Raw genomic sequence first — 17,953 nt, 5'->3', positions numbered from 1 at the left:
TGCTTTCTGCGTTTCTCCGTCCCCACGGCCGGATGCTTTCTGCGTTTCCCCGTCCCCACGGCTGGATGCTTTCTACGTTTCCCCGTCCCCACGGCCGGATGCTTTCTGCGTTTCCCCGTCCCCACGGCCGGATGCTTTCTGCGTTTCCCCGTCCCCGCGGCCGGATGCTTTCTGCGTTTCCCCGTCCCCGCGGCCGGATGCTTTCTGCGTTTCCCCGTCCCCATGGCCGGATGCTTTCTGCGTTTCCCCGTCCCCACGGCCGGATGCTTTCTGCGTTTCCCCGTCCCCACGGCCGGATGCTTTCTGCGTTTCCCCGTCCCCACGGCCGGATGCTTTCTGTGTTTCCCCGTCCCCACGCCGGATGCTTTCTGCGTTTCCCTGTCCCCATGGCCGGATGCTTTCTGTGTTTCCCCGTCCCCACGGCCGGATGCTTTCTGCGTTGCGAGCTGTAGCTTTTATTGGTACCTTTTTGATTACATATGATGTATTTTAACACTTTTATCGTTTTTTTGCACGGTGGGGAGTAGAAGCGCCTCCGTTCTGCCATTGTTTTTCCAGCGTTAATCATGCGGCATAAATGACAGAGTCCTCGCACTGTTTTATTTTTCCATGGACGGAGCTCCGGCGTGTTTTTTGCGTGATGGACGGTAGTTTTCTTGCTGCCATCTTGGGGACACATGGAACCATTTTTGATCACTTTTGTTACTTTTTTGGGAAGCAAAATGAACAAAAAGTATTTTGGCTCCATGTTTGTTGTTTTTTTAAATAGCGTTTGCCATGCCGGCTAGAGAGGCATTCAGCTTGTGGCGTGGGTCATGACAGATGCAACAAGACCAAACATGGGGATTTCATTTTACACATTTTTTTTAAACAAGTGGGGAAGCGCACAAAAACCTTTTTGGTTTTCTGTTACAATTTTTTTTCTTTTACATTTATTTATAGCCCCGAGGGAAACTTGATCCTCCTATGATTGCTCTGATAGTACACTGCAGCACTTCTGTACTGCAATGCATTATAGCTTCTCATAGTGATAGGCCATGGCAGACCCTGACGCCATTGACTAACATTCGGATGGCATAGCAAACCATCAGCCCTCCATGATTACATGGTGGAGTGCTAATGATGTCACGGAGGGAGAGCCCTCCCCTGTGAACCTTTTACATGCCACGATCAACATTGATTCCTTGCAGCAGGAGGCTGTCTGTCAGTCAGCCGACTCCTACTACGGACGGCATGCATCCATAGGACATAAGCTTGCATCCCGGGAGGGAGGGGTCTACTTGGTGGAGAAACTGTACCTCTCACAGCCAATGTCATAGGTCTCTCACCCACCCAACCAGGACCTACTGTGCTGATAAGGGGCAAAACCCCTGAAAAAGTCGCCTGTAGATGATCTCCTTTACCTTCTGGAGAAGACGCTGGTAAGGGTGGCACTGTACCATCTCCATAGACAATATGTCTCCTCACATCTACTTGTCAGTCTCCACAAGGAGAAACTGTATCCCTCCCATCATGTAGTCAGAGAAGTGCTGTGGACATCTTGGCTTGTCCAGGACTGAAGGGTCACTTTAATTCTAGTATGATCCACCAACCTATGATTTTATGTCTGCTGACCCTGAAGCCTTCACTTTGGTAAATGTTCCACCCTAAATCCTCCCCACCCGGCGGAGGCTTCGTCTTGGTCTGACTCTCTCCGGCAGCTACATGAATGGGCTCCATTCAATGCATGGACACTCTGGGCGGACAAAGAAGAAACTGCTCTCTTTCTTCTGGTACATAGACCCATCTCAGACATCTATACGCCCTCATAGGGACAGGAGTTGTCGTCTTAAGATGGAACAGTGAGAAAACACTGGACGATATCTAAGACGTCTTCTCTTGGTTCCTCTGGAGCAGCTGGTATTAGAAGAGTGAAGCCTAATAGACAAGCCCAAGTATGTATGTCACCGCACACGTCACCATCCGTGGAAGAAGCATGCGTCAGCTTCTTGTGTGTATCTCGGCATGATGACGGCGCCAGCTCGATGTCTGGAGACATCTGAGGGCGCTGCGTGTGATGGGGCCTGTTACACAGATGTGCATTGATTGCCGTCCTCAGACCCTCCGCCTGTCAGCTCATGGCTCCCCAGTTGGGACCTGGTTCATTCCGCCCCCCCGCCACACTTTACACGTCTACAAGGGAATAATCTTGTGGTTCTCGCACAAGATACAAGCCCGATCAGCCATAATACTGTCCTCTCCTGACCCATTGAGTCCTGGACTCCAGAACTCCTGTGAGGAGTCCGGTGGTGTCAGCAGCAGATCCTGGTCGTTGCTCGGTGCGGCCTTCATGGGTCGGACTTGTTTCTCTTCATCAGATGAGATCTGGGAGAAGTCATCCCCTTCATCTCTCTGTCCTGTTCCTGAGCAGTTCCTGCAGTGCCGCACATTAACCTGGTGAGGGTGCTGCCATTAGGGAATTTCATCGCCATGAAGGAGAGGCGTGTCTGTACAATGTTAAGCAGGCGGTATGTGTCACATCCACATTATGCTAGGACCCAGCAGAACATTGCCCATTATACTGCCTTGCCGAATGGTCTTCTTTCCATCCCGGTTCCAACTCCTCCCCTGGTGATGCACTGGCCATCTACATGATGCCGGGACCCAAGGTTATGAATAGTAGATTGGCACCTGTCCATTGTCAGGGATCCCCACCAATCAGCTGTTCGCGGGGCCGGTGTGCTCCTGCACTAAGCTGATTTCTGCAGGAAGCAGGCAGCTCCGTTCTCTCTGCAATGACCAGGCTTGATATTACAGGCAAAGTTCCCATTCACTTCCCATACATTCCTGACGACGAATCAACATCTATTATTGAAGATCTATTATTGAAGTTTACAACTGGACAACCCCTTTAACAACTACAGAGGATCGGCCATTCTGGACTCATCTACACATTACTAGCTTCCACAGCACATGAGAGAGAATGGTAATCATATCTCATTACTGAGTGACACCAGCAACCAAAGCCGGAAACTGAGGTCCTCACACTTCAGCTGTGACTTTGCTTCTTTATCAAGAACGCTACATGACCGTTGAAGGAAGCTTTTGATTGGCTGAGCCGTCATGCGCACAATGAATGGTATGTGAGTGCTGCAGGTTTGCAGGCAGTACTGGATCTCAGGACACCATCATCCCATCGGATGGCGGTCGTCTGGAGAGCGGTTTCTACCTGACGGCATTGTCCCAACAGTGAAGTTTTGAGGAGGATCTCTTATGATTGGGGGGGTTCTGCCAGGAAGGACAAGGGCCATTTGTTGAAGTCCACCCTCACCACCAACGGGCACACAGACATCCCGGAAAATGTGGCATCACCTCACCTGTGGTAATACTCTGTACAGCTCCATGTCTCCACCAACATGACCGAGCGCCATGTCATTCGGCACGTAGGGTGGAGGAGCAGAACGTCTGCAGACTTCATTGGCCCAAAGTCCAGACCTTAATCCTATCGAGTTGGATGAACCAGAACACCGTATCCGTGCACCCAACACATCCGTCATCCCCCCTATCACTATCTGAAGCTCCTTCAGGAATGGAGGCAAATCCGTCCACACATCTATGGGGAGCTGGTGGAAGCGGCCACGGAGGGGGACTGCAGTCATGGAGGCTGAAGGATGGAAAATTATGAAGAAAAGTCTATTCCATCATATTCTATGAGCGTCCAATACTTTAATCAACATAGTGTGGTTCAGAGGGGCGGGAAGGAGCTATTATAGATCTGATGATGAGGGACAATACATAAACAGGATGGAGAGATGACTGAAGTCAATGTAGCAGTAGTAGAGCCCTGGGATACAAGACATCCAATGTACACTCATCATGAAGACACTACGATGGCCTGACACATCAAAGACTGACAGATGAGAAGGTACCACTGTGGGCAAAGGGCTAAATTATATGCCAGTACTGATGACATCTACAAACTGAAGAGCCCAACATGCCAACAGCACCAGACATAACTGTCTGCTCAGCCATATATCATCTAGACCAGAGGACATCACTGTCCAAGAACATGACCTCAAAGCTGAGGAACAAGAAGACCTCAGAAAAAACCAGGGCACCTGGTGGGTGAGGTGCCATCAGATATTATGTCCCGGACCCCTAGGGCTATAAGAAAGTGCCGGCAGGTTCAAATTACACAGAGACAGCTTGTACTCTGCAACCATCAAGACACAAAGTCTTGCATCGGCAGCATTTAATGGGTCAATATCTGGTCAGAGTCGTAAACAGAGCTGAGTGGACGATTCAGGGGGGGGAGAGAATCTGTCTTGTTGAAAACAGACCTGAAGGAAACCCCATAAGATGTACGATAGAACCTTCTCAGCACGGAATCTAATTGAGTTGTGGATATTGTTAGGAGGAGCATTGTAGGGTCCAAGATGAGATACTAACAGTTTAAGTAAAGGGGGCTGTTTTATACCAAAGAGGGGGCGCACCCTAGAAAGTCAGCTGTCACCGAGTCACAATATGAGAGAAGGACGTGGTTGTCCCATGATGGACCGTCTGGTGGTTCACGTTCACAGGTACGGATGGCTCACGTGTCTGTGATATTAGTTATAATATACACCGCAGCGGTGAATATGTTGTATCTATCGGTGACTGGTCGGCGTGCCGGGGGCGGGACGTGCGGTGACCACCAGACAACTAACACGTAGGGTTCCTCAACACATCTCTGACATTAATAATGTGGAAGCCAAACCCAAACTGGGAGCCGCAAAGCACTGTATCTCCTAGCCTAAGCGTGGCCTCACCGGCTCCCGACACTGCGGGACCAAAAGGTTCTCAACCGCGGAGGCGATAGAGAGAGGAAGCGGTTACACAGAAGCCTTATGGGTCTCTGAGCTGCACGCCAGGTTTCCATCTGCTTACATTACAGGAATGACTTATTACACATGAACTGAGGGGGATATGGGGGGGGAGGGGGGTTAACCCTCTCCTCTCTTCTGACACTCACGGTGTTAATGAAGTCATGTGATCTGTATTGCTTGTTTTTTCCTGTACTTGTATGTCATGGCGAAGAGCGTTAACGCTGGAGCCGCGCAGCGCGGTTATCATCACACTACCCCATCATATTTGGGATGAAATAATTAAAAGTTAATTTTTTATAAAGTTGGACAGAAGTATATATCTCCAGAGGTCCATTGGACGTCCATGTGCTCTCTAGCGCTGCACGCTGGCTGCAAACATGAACTGCAGGATCAGGCAAGCAGTCTTTTTCTTATTTTTTTTCAGGTTTACATAAGAGAAATACCTTGGAAAAAGCCAGGAGTCAGACAAGGGGTCACGACTGAAGGAACACAAGAAGATGGGGGGAAGCAGCTGACTCCAAAGACACTGAACATGGATACCAACATTCTCTCCGTTCTACCTGCTACAAAATACAGTCAAGAAAGATTATTTGCCATATACTGGTAGAAGAGGGCGTTCTGTGGTGATAGTCACTTCCACCCACTTGTCACACGTGTCCCAGGACAGAGCCAACAAACCAAGCCAACGGACAGACACAACAGACAGAGCCCATGGACAGAGCCAACGGACAGACACAACAGACAGAGCCCATGGACAGAGCCAACGGACAGACACAACAGACAGAGCCCACGGACAGAGCCAACAAACCGAGCCAATGGACAGACACAACAGACAGAGCCAATGGACAGAGCCTACAAACAGAGTCCACTTACAGAGCCAACGACCAGAGCCCACGGACAGAGCCAACGGACAGAGCCAATGGACAGAGCCCACGGACAGAGCCAATGAATAGAGCCAACAGACAGAGCCAACAGACAGAGCCAATGGACAGAGCCCACGGATAGAGCCAATGAATAGAGCCAACGGAAAGAGCCAATGGACAAAGCCCACAGACAGAGCCCACGATAGAGCCCATGGACAGAGCCAAGTGCGTAGCCCAGCATCGTTTACGCAGCGGTCGTTGACATGAATGGGAGCTACAGAATCCCAGCTCTCCGACAGCACCGTTTGCTCAGCACACACCACCAGGTTTTTCCCTCTTTGACATGAAAAGTTAAGATGGAAATACCCCTGGAAGGCCATTTTATGCGGCCCAATTATCGGATATGAACATTCCCCCAAATGTTCTTTCCTTCGAGCACAGGGCCTCGTAAAAGAGCCAACGGTCAGCAGACGAATCAGTAAACGCTTGTTCGCCGGCTGATCGTTGTTATTCAGTAGCCATATAAATACTGTCAGATTGGATGTAGATCCTCCTGTGTGAACAGGGTAGAGCCGACCAATGGGGATGAAGGATGTACCAGCGATCACTGGTTTCCACAGCAGCGATTCTCTTTTAGGCCGCACTCAGACGGCCATCAGTGTAAAACCCCCGGGGCTCCCGCAGCACTTTACAGCTGTCTGGCGGTGACCCTGCGTGCGGCTACGTATGGCGGCACTGACCCAGTAGTCACACAGCCGCTCATGCGCAGTACACCTCTTTGTCTGGGTTTATATTTCAATGTAGTGCGTATGGGCTGCGGGCATATACGTGACGATAGAGAACAATGGACTCTATCTCGTGTTTGAGCTCGCAGATTACGCAAATCTGACACGCTAATATGAGCGAAACTGCATAAGACAATGTAACTGATGGCCTGCGAGCTACGGCTTATCACTCGGGCGTACAGAGCCCGCAAAATACACAATTCCAATACAATCATGTGAGCCTGGGGTTATTTTGTATAAAGAGAAGGAAACAAGCAACGAGGACACGCTTGCCGAGCAGCATTCGCTTACACTGAAGGAGAATTGGCCAATGTCAAAGGACCTTTACTCATCACCCTATTCTGCATCTCACACACTCTTCCTCCTCGCCCCCTTGTATGACACAAACTCTTCCTTGTCGTCGACTCCTTGTGTCCCACACAAACTCTTCCTAGTCGCCCCCTTGTGTCACACACACTCTGACTCGTTGTCCCCTTGTGTCACACACACTCTTCCTTGTCGTTGCCCCCTTGTGTCCCACACACTCTGACTCGTTTCCCCCCTTATGTCACAAAAACTCTTCCTAGTCGCCCCCTTGTGTCCCACACACTCTTCCTCGTTGCCCCCTTGTGTCCCACACACTCTTCCTCGTTGCCCCCTTGTGTCCCACACACTCTTCCTCGTTGCCCCCTTGTGTCCCACACACTCTTCCTCGTTGTCCCCTTGTGTCCCACAGACTCTTCCTCGTTGCCCCCTTGTGTCCCACACACTCTTCCTCGTTGCCCCCTTGTGTCCCACACACTCTTCCTCGTTGCCCCCTTGTGTCCCACACACTCTTCCTCGTTGCCCCCTTGTGTCACACACACTCTTCCTTGTCGTTGCCCCCTTGTGTCCCACACACTCTGACTCGTTTCCCCCCCTTATGTCACAAAAACTCTTCCTAGTCGCCCCCTTGTGTCCCACATACTCTTTCTCGTCGCCCCCTTGTGTCCCACACACTCTTCCTCGTTGTCCCCTTGTGTCCCACACACTCTTCCTCGTTGCCCCCTTGTGTCCCCCACACTCTTTCTCGTCGCCCCCTTGTGTCCCACACACTCTTCCTCGTTGCCCCCTTGTGTTCCACACACTCTTCCTCGTTGTCCCCTTGTGTCACACACACTCTTCCTCATTGCCCCCTTGTGTCCCACACACTCTTCCTCGTCGACTCCTTGTGTCCCACACACACTTTCTTGTCAACTTCTTGTGTCCCACATACTCTTCCTCGTTGTCCCCTTGTGTTCCACACACTCTTCCTCATCGCCCCCTTGTGTCACACAAACTCTTCCTAATCGCCCCGTTGTGTCACACAAACTCTTCCTAATCGTCCCCTTGTGTCCCACACACTCTTCCTCGTCGCCCCCTTGTGTCACACAAACTCTTCCTCATCGCCCCCTTGTGTCACACATACTCTTCCTCATCGCCCCCTTGTGTCACACACTCTTCCTCGTTGTCCCCTTGTGTCACACACACACTTCTTCGTTGCCCCCTTGTGTCCCACACACTCTTCCTCATCGCCCCCTTGTGTCACACACACTCTTCCTCGTTGTCCCCTTGTGTCACACACACACTTCTTCGTTGCCCCCTTGTGTCCCACACACTCTTCCTCGTTGTCCCCTTGTGTCCCACACACTATTCCTCGTTGTCCCCTTGTGTCACACACACACTTCCTCGTTGCCCCCTTGTGTCCCACACACTCTTCCTCGTTGTCCCCTTTTGTCCCACACACTCTTCTTCGTCGCCTCTTTGTGTCCCACACACACTTCCTCGTTGTCCCCTTGTGTCCCACACACTCTTCCTCGTCGCCCCGTTGTGTCACAAACTCTTCCTCGTCGCCCCGTTGTTTCACACATACTATTCTTCGTTGCCCCCTTGCCTCACACACACTCTTCTTCGTCGCCTCTTTGTGTCACACAAACTCTTCCTCGTTGCCCCCTTGTGTCACACACACTCTTCCTCGTTGCCCCCTTGTGTCACACACACTCTTCCTCGTTGCCCTCTTGTGTCACACACACTCTTCTTCGTCGTCCCTTTGTGTCACACAAACTCTTCCTCGTCGCCCCCTTGTGTCCCACACACTCTTCCTCGTTGCCCCCTTGTGTCCCACACACTCTTCCTCGTTGCCCCGTTGTGTCCCACACACTCTTCCTCGTCGCCCCCTTGTGTCTCACACACTCTTCCTCGTCGCCCCCTTGTGTCCCACACACTCTTCCTCGTCGCCCCCTTTTGTCCCACACACTCTTCCTCGTTGCCCCCTTGTGTCCCACACACTCTTCCTCGTTTTCCCCTTGTGTCACACATACTTTTCCTCGTTGCCCAATCGTGTCCCACACACTCTTCCTTGTCGCCCCCTTGTGTCACACAAACTCGTTCTTGTCGCCCCCTTGTGTTACAGAAACTCTTTCTCGTCGACTCCTTGTGTCCCACACACTCTTCCTCGTCGCCCCCTTGTGTCTCACACACTCTTCCTTGTTGTCCCCTTGTGTCTCACACACTCTTCCTCGTTGTCCCCTTGTGTCCCACACACTCTTCCTCGTTGCCCAATCGTGTCACACAAACTCTTCCTTGTCGCCCCCTTGTGTCCCACACACTCTTCCTCATTTTCCCCTTGTGTCACACATACTTTTCCTCGTTGCCCCCTTGTGTCCCACACACTCTTCCTTGTCGCCCCCTTGTGTCACACAAACTCGTTCTTGTCGCCCCATTGTGTCACACACACTCTTCCTCGTTTCCCCCTTGTGTCACACACACTCTGACTCGTTGCCCCCTTGTGTCACACACACTCTTCCTCTTCACCCCCTTGTGTCCCACACACTCTTCCTCGTTTCCCCCTTGTGTCACACACACTCTTCCTCGTTGCCCTCTTGTGTCACACAAACTCTTCCTCATCGCCCCGTTGTGTAACACAAACTCTTCCTTATCGCCCCCTTGTGTCACACAAACTCTTCCTTATCGCCCCCTTGTGTCACACATACTCTGACTCGTTGCCCCCTTGTGTTCCACACACTCTTCTCGTCGCCCCCTTGTGTCACACACACTCTTCTCGTCGCCCCCTTGTGTCCCACACACTCTTCCTCGTCGCCCCCTTGTGTCACACAAACTCTTCCTTGTCGCCCCCTTGTGTCACACAAACTCTTCCTCATCGTCCACTCCTTGTGTCACACAAACTCTTCCTCGTCGCCCCATTGTGTCACACACACTCTTCCTTGTCGGCCCCTTGTGTCACACACACTCTTCCTAGTCGCCTCCTTGTGTTCCACACACTCTTCCTCGTTGCCCCCTTGTGTCACACACACTCTTCCTCGTCACCCCCTTGTGTCCCACACACTCTTCCTCGTTGCCCTCTTGTGTCACACAAACTCTTCCTCATCGCCCCGTTGTGTCACACAAACTCTTCCTTATCGCCCCCTTGTGTCACACATACTCTGACTCGTTGCCCCCTTGTGTTCCACACACTCTTCTCGTCGCCCCCTTGTGTCCCACACACTCTTTCTCGTCGCCCCCTTGTGTCCCACACACTCTTCCTCGTCGCCCCCTTGTGTCACACAAACTCTTCCTCGTCGCCACCTTGTGTCCCACACACTCTTCCTCGTTTCCTCCCACTGTGTCACACAAACTCTTCCTCGTCGCCCCCTTGTGTCACACAAACTCTTCCTCGTCGCCACCTTGTGTCCCACACACTCTTCCTCGTTTCCCCCCACTGTGTCACACAAACTCTACCTGGTTGCCCCCTTGTGTCACACACATTCTTCCTCGTTGACTCCTTGTGTGACACACACTCTTCCTCGTTGCCCCCTTGTGTCCCACACACTCTTTCTTGTCGCCCCCTTGTGTCACACACACTCTTCCTCGTTGCCCTCTTGTGTCATACAAACTCCTCCTCGTCCCCCCTTGTGTCCCACACACTCTTCCTCGTTGCCCCCTTGTGTCCCACACACTCTTCCTCATCGCCCACTTGTGTCCCACACGCTTTTCCTCATTGCCCCCTTGTGTCCCACACACTCTTCCTCGTCGCCCCCTTGTGTCCCACACACTCTTCCTCATTGCCCCCTTGTGTCACACAAACTCTTCCTCATCGCCCCGTTGTGTCACACAAACTCTTCCTTATCGCCCCCTTGTGTCACACAAACTCTTCCTTATCGCCACCTTGTGTCACACATACTCTGACTCGTTGCCCCCTTGTGTCGCACACACTCTTCCTCGTTGCCCTCTTGTGTCATACAAACTCTTCCTCGTCGCCCCCTTGTGTCACACAAACTCTTCCTCGTCGCCCCCTTGTGTCACACATACTCTGACTCGTTGCCCCCCCTGTGTTCCACACACTCTTCCTCGTCGCCCCCTTGTGTCCCACACACTCTTCCTCATTGCCCCCTTGTGTCACACAAACTCTTCCTCATCGCCCCGTTGTGTCACACAAACTCTTCCTTATCGCCCCCTTGTGTCACACAAACTCTTCCTTATCGCCACCTTGTGTCACACAAACTCTTCCTTATCGCCCCCTTGTGTCGCACACACTCTTCCTCGTTGCCCTCTTGTGTCACACAAACGCTTCCTCGTCGCCCCCTTGTTTCACACAAACGCTTCCTCATCGCCCCCTTGTGTCACACATATTCTTCCTCGCTGACTCCTTGTGTGACACACACTCTTTCTTGTCGCCCCCTTGTGTCACACAAACTCTTCCTGGTTGCCCCCTTGTGTCACACAAACTCTTCCTGGTTGACTCCTTGTGACACACACTTCCTCGTCACCCCTTTGTGTCCCACACACTCTTCCTCGTTGCCCTCTTGTGTCATACAAACTCTTCCTCGTCGTCCCCTTGTCTCCCACACACTCTTCCTCGTTTCCCCTTGTGTCCCACACACTCTTCCTCATCGCCCCCTTGTGTCCCACACACTCTTTCTCTTCGCCCCCTTGTGTCACACACACACTCTTCCTCGTCGCCCCCTTGTGTCCCACACACTCTTCCTCATCGCCCCGTTGTGTCACACAAACTCTTCCTCATCGCCCCCTTGTGTCACACATACTCTGACTCGTTGCCCCCTGGTGTCACACACACTCTTCCTTGTCGCCCCCTTGTGTCACACAAACTATTCCCCGTCGCCCCCTTGTGTCACAGAAACTTTTCCTCGTTACCCCATTGTGTCACACAAACTCTCCCTTGTCGCCCCCCTGTGTCACACAAACTCTTCCTTGTCGCCCCCTTGTGTCCCACACACTCTTCCTCGTCGCCCCCTTGTGTCACACAAACTCTTCCTCGTCGCCCCCTTGTGTCACACAAACTCTTCCTCGTCGCCCCCTTGTGTCACACAAACTCTGACTCATTGCCCCCTTGTGTCACACACACTCTACCTCGTCGCGTCCTTGTGTCACACAAGCTCTTCCTTGTTGCCCCCTTGTGTCACACAAACTCTCCCTTGTCGCCCCCTTGTGTCACACAAACTCTTCCTCGTTGCCCCCTTGTGTCACACAAACTCTTACTCGTCGCCCCCTTGTGTCATACAAACTCTTCCTCGTCGCCCCCTTGTGTTCCACACACTCTTTCTCGTCGCCCCCTTGTGTTCCACACACTCTTCCTCGTCGCCCCCTTGTGTCACACAAACTCTTCCTCGTCGCCCCCTTGTGTCACACAAACTGTGACTCGTTGCCCCCTTGTGTCACACACACTCTTCCTCGTCGCCCCCTTGTGTTCCACACACTCTTCCTCGTCGCCCCCTTGTGTCACACAAACTCTTCCTCGTCGCCCCCTTGTGTCACACACACTCTTCCTCGTCGCGCCCTTGTGTCACACAAGCTCTTCCTCGTTGCCCCCTTGTGTCACACAAACTCTTCCTCGTTGCCCCATTGTGTCACACAAACTCTTCCTCGTCGCCCGCTTGTGTCACACAAACTCTTCCTCGTTGCCCCGTTGTGTCACACAAACTCTTCCTCGTTGCCCCGTTGTGTCACACAAACTCTTTCTTGTTGCCCCCTTGTCTCACACACATTCTTCCTAGTCGCCCCCTTGTGTCCCACACACTCTTCCTCGTTGCCCCCTTGTGTCCCACACACTCTTCCTCGTCACCCCCTTGTGTGCCACATACTCTTCCTTGTCGCCCCCTTGTGTCACACAAACTCTTCCTAGTCGCCCCCTTGTGTCCCACACACTCTTCCTCGTTGCCCCGTTGTGTCACACAAACTCTTTCTTGTTGCCCCCTTGTCTCACACACATTCTTCCTAGTTGCCCCCTTGTGTCCCACACACTCTTCCTCGTTGCCCCCTTGTGTCCCACACACTCTTCCTCGTCACCCCCTTGTGTGCCACACACTCTTCCTTGTCGCCCCCTTGTGTCACACAAACTCTTCCTAGTCGCCCCCTTGTGTCCCACACACTCTTCCTCGTTGCCCTCTTGTGTGACACACACTCTTCCTCGTTGCCCCCTTGTGTCCCACACACTCTTCCTTGTCGCCCCCTTGTGTCACACAAACTCTTCCTAGTCACCCCCTTGTGTCACACAAACTCTTCCTCGTCGCCCCCTTGTGTCCCACACACTCTTCCTTGTTGCCCCCTTGTGTCACACATACTCTTCCTCGTCGCCCCCTTGTGTCACACATACTCTTCCTCGTCGCCCCCTTGTGTCACACAAACTCTTCCTCGTTGCCGCATTGTGTCACACAAACTCTTCCTAGTCGCCCCCTTGTGTCGCACACATTCTTCCTAGTCGCCCCCTTGTGTCCCACACACTCTTCTATGTTGCCCCCTTGTTTTACAAATACTCTTCCTCGTCGCCCCCCTTGTGTCATACTGGACTGTATCACTCCCTCCTGTATCACCCTCTGCTGTGTCACACTTTTCCTCTGCTACTTCTCCTGTATCACCCTCTCCTGTGTCACCCCCTACTGTGTCACACTCTTCCTCTGCTCCTTCTCCTCTATGGCCTCCTCTTGTATCACCCCTCATATAACACCCTCTTTCTGTGTTCCTTCTCCTGTATCACCCCCTACTGTGTCAAACTCTTCCTCTGCTCCTTCTCCTGTATCCCTCTCCTGTATCACCCTCTGCTGCATCACCCCCTCCTGTATCACCCTCTGCTGTCACCCCCTCCTGTATTACCCTGTGTCACACTCTTCCTCTGCACCTTCTCCTCTATCACCCAGTCCTGTATCACCCTCTCCTCTATCACCCCTCCTGTATCACCCCTCCTGTATCGCCCTCTGCTGTATCACTCCTCCTGCACCGCCCTCTGCTGTATCACCCTTCCTGTATCGCTCTTTGCTGAATCATTCCTCTTGTATCACCCTCTGCTGTATTAACCCTCCTGTATCGCCCTCTGCTGTATCAACCCTCCTGTATAACCCTGTGCTGTGTCACCCCTCCTGTATCACCCCCTCCTATATCGCCCTTTGCTGTATCACTCCTCCTGTATCACCCCTCCTCTATCACCCTCTGCTGTATCACCCTTCCTGTATCGCTCTCTGCTGTATCATCCCCCCTGTATCACTCCTGCTGTATCACCCCTCCTGTATCGCCCTCTGCAGTATCACCCCTCCTGTATCGCCCTCTGCTGTATCACCCTTCCTGTATTGCTCTCTGCTGTATCATCCCTCCTGTATCACCCCTCCTGTATCGCCCTCTGCTGTATCATCCCTCCGGTATCACCCCTCCTGTATCACCCACTGCTGTATCACCCATCCTGTATCAGCCGTCCTGTATCACCCTCTGCTGTTTCATCTCTCCTGTATCACCCTCTGCTGTATCGCCCTCTGCTGTATCACCCCTCCTGTATCGCCATCTGCTGTATCACCCTCTGCTGTATCACCCCTGCTGTATCAGCCTTCCTGTATCGCCCTCTGCTGTATCATCTCTCCTGTATCACCCTCTGCTGTATCACCCTCGGCTGTATCACCCCCCTGTATTACCCCTCCTGTATCACCCTCTGCTGTATCACCCCTCCTGTATCACCCTTCTTGTATCGCTCTCTGCTATATCATCCCTCCTGTATCACCCCCTGCTGTATTACCCCTCCTGTATCACCCCTCTTGTATCACCCTCTGCTGTATCACCCTTCTTGTATCGCTCTCTGCTGTATTACCCCTCCTGTATCACCCCTCTTGTATCACCCTCTGCTGTATCGCTCTGTGCTGTATTATTCCTCCTGTATCACCCTCTGCTTTATCACCCTCTGCTGTATCGCCCACTGCTGTATCACCCCCTGCTGTATTACCCCACCTATATCACCCCTTCTCTATCACCATCTGCTCTATCGCCCTCTGCTGTATCACCCCTCCTGTATCGCCATCTGCTGTATCACCCCTCCTGTATCACTACCTGCTGTATTACCCTTTGCTGTATCACCCCTCCTGCATCGCCCTCTGCTGTATCACCCTCTGCTGTATCACCCCTGCTGTATCAGCCTTCCTGTATCGCCCTCTGCTGTATCACCCTTCCTGTATCGCTCTTTGCTGAATCATTCCTCTTGTATCACCCTCTGCTGTATTAACCCTCCTGTATCGCCCTCTGCTGTATCAACCCTCCTGTATAACCCTGTGCTGTGTCACCCCTCCTGTATCACCCCCTCCTATATCGCCCTTTGCTGTATCACTCCTCCTGTATCACCCCTCCTCTATCACCCTCTGCTGTATCACCCTTCCTGTATCGCTCTCTGCTGTATCATCCCCCCTGTATCACTCCTGCTGTATCACCCCTCCTGTATCGCCCTCTGCAGTATCACCCCTCCTGTATCGCCCTCTGCTGTATCACCCTTCCTGTATCGCTCTCTGCTGTATCATCCCTCCTGTATCACCCCTCCTGTATCGCCCTCTGCTGTATCATCCCTCCGGTATCACCCCTCCTGTATCACCCACTGCTGTATCACCCATCCTGTATCAGCCGTCCTGTATCACCCTCTGCTGTTTCATCTCTCCTGTATCACCCTCTGCTGTATCGCCCTCTGCTGTATCACCCCTCCTGTATCGCCATCTGCTGTATCACCCCTCCTGTATCACTACCTGCTGTATTACCCTTTGCTGTATCACCCCTCCTGCATCGCCCTCTGCTGTATCACCCTCTGCTGTATCACCCCTGCTGTATCAGCCTTCCTGTATCGCCCTCTGCTGTATCATCTCTCCTGTATCACCCTCTGCTGTATCACCCTCGGCTGTATCACCCCCCTGTATTACCCCTCCTGTATCACCCTCTGCTGTATCACCCCTCCTGTATCACCCTTCTTGTATCGCTCTCTGCTATATCATCCCTCCTGTATCACCCCCTGCTGTATTACCCCTCCTGTATCACCCCTCTTGTATCACCCTCTGCTGTATCACCCTTCTTGTATCGCTCTCTGCTGTATTACCCCTCCTGTATCACCCCTCTTGTATCACCCTCTGCTGTATCGCTCTGTGCTGTATTATTCCTCCTGTATCACCCTCTGCTTTATCACCCTCTGCTGTATCGCCCACTGCTGTATCACCCCCTGCTGTATTACCCCACCTATATCACCCCTTCTCTATCACCATCTGCTCTATCGCCCTCTGCTGTATCACCCCTCCTGTATCGCCATCTGCTGTATCACCCCTCCTGTATCACTACCTGCTGTATTACCCTTTGCTGTATCACCCCTCCTGCATCGCCCTCTGCTGTATCACCCTCTGCTGTATCACCCCTGCTGTATCAGCCTTCCTGTATCGCCCTCTGCTGTATCATCTCTCCTGTATCACCCTCTGCTGTATCACCCTCGGCTGTATCACCCCCCTGTATTACCCCTCCTGTATCACCCTCTGCTGTATCACCCCTCCTGTATCACCCTTCTTGTATCGCTCTCTGCTATATCATCCCTCCTGTATCACCCCCTGCTGTATTACCCCTCCTGTATCACCCCTCTTGTATCACCCTCTGCTGTATCACCCTTCTTGTATCGCTCTCTGCTGTATTACCCCTCCTGTATCACCCCTCTTGTATCACCCTCTGCTGTATCGCTCTGTGCTGTATTATTCCTCCTGTATCACCCTCTGCTTTATCACCCTCTGCTGTATCGCCCACTGCTGTATCACCCCCTGCTGTATTACCCCACCTATATCACCCCTTCTCTATCACCATCTGCTCTATCGCCCTCTGCTGTATCACCCCTCCTGTATCGGCCTCTGCCATATCACCCTCTGCTGTATCACCCCTCCTGTATCGCCCTCTGCTGTATCGCCCTTTGCTGTATCACCCCTCCTGTATCACTGTTCCTGTATTACCCCCTGCTACATCACCCCTCCTGTATCACCCTCTGCTGTATTAGCCCTCCTGTATTACCCCCTGCTATATTAACCCCTGCTGTATCACCCCTCCTGTATCACCCCCTGCTGTATTAACCCCTGCTGTATCACCCCCTGCTGTACCACCCCTCCTGTATCACCATCTGCTGTATTACCCCCTGCTGTATCACCCTCTGCTGTATCACCCCTCCTGTATCACCCCCTGCTGTATCACCCCTCCTGTATCCTGCGTCCCACTGTACTTTCCATCCCTCCAGCACACTTCTCTCATCAGATTACTTTCTAGCGGTCTCGCTTACCTTCAGACTTTTCCTTGCTTGCACGTAGCCTCTTCCCGATATCCTTCTTCCTGCTCCTCCTCTCTCTCTTCTCCTCCTTCACTCTCTTCTCCCTGCTGTCTATGAGACTGCCTCAGAGCTCTCCCCCCACTGTCTCTCTCGTCCTGACTGTCTCACTGTTCAGACTTGTTCCCCCTCTCTCTCCCAAAGGATTTTAAGCAAACAAGGACCAAGTGAAGGGGGGAGCGGTGCCACATAGACAGGCAGCCCGGCATGCACATGTATGTGAGCGCACACCAATACCACACGTGTGCCGCCTGCATGCCAACACTTTATCACCATGTAACTGTAACTCACTGTTCTGTGGAGCCGGGGAGGTGGTCTGCAAGACTCTGCATCCCCCCGCTGCACAATGCAACAAATGTACTGCCTGGTGGAAACCGCTGCACCGCCTGGATCTCACAGGGGCACCGCAGCGTTATAAGAGGAGCCGCTGATATCACATATATGTTGTCTCTGGGGGTTATATCAGTACTGGAGTGTTATAAGAGGATCGGCTGATATCACATATATGATGTCTCTGGGGGTTATATCAGTAGTGAAGCGTTATAAGAGGAGGGCTGATATCACATATATGTTGTCTCTGGAGGTTATATCAGTGCTGGAGCATTATAAGAGGAGTGGCTGATATCACATACAAGTCATCTCTGGAGGTTATATCAGTACTGGAGCGTTAGAAGAAGAGCGTCTGATATCACATACATGTCATCTCTGGAGGTTATATCAGTAGTGGAGCGTTATAAGAGGAGCGGCTGATATATCATATATGTCATCTCTGGAGGTTATATCAGTACTGCAGCGTTATAAGAGGAGCGGCTGATATTACATATATGATGTCTCTGGAGGTTATATCAGTAGTGGAGCGTTATAAGA

The 17,953-nt window shown here is 52.2% G+C and overlaps 1 protein-coding gene across 5 annotated transcripts in view; it reads right to left on the bottom strand.

The window, feature by feature from the left end:
* Positions 1–17,232, bottom strand: part of LOXL3 (lysyl oxidase like 3) — a 114,831-nt gene extending 97,599 nt beyond the window's left edge. For 3 of the 5 annotated variants that reach the window (XM_066572787.1, XM_066572788.1, XM_066572789.1), the window contains exon 1: positions 17,042–17,232. The gene's annotated coding sequence lies outside the window, so the exon portion shown is untranslated. The remainder of the gene's footprint in view (positions 1–17,041) is intronic. The other 2 variants (XM_066572790.1, XM_066572791.1) reach the window with 2 other exon arrangements.
* Positions 17,233–17,953: the final 721 nt, after the last annotated feature.

The sequence above is a fragment of the Eleutherodactylus coqui genome, chromosome 7 (genome assembly GCF_035609145.1).
Source record: "Eleutherodactylus coqui strain aEleCoq1 chromosome 7, aEleCoq1.hap1, whole genome shotgun sequence".
Lineage (NCBI taxonomy): Eukaryota > Metazoa > Chordata > Amphibia > Anura > Eleutherodactylidae > Eleutherodactylus > Eleutherodactylus coqui.
This window is presented reverse-complemented; position numbering and strand designations above follow the sequence as displayed.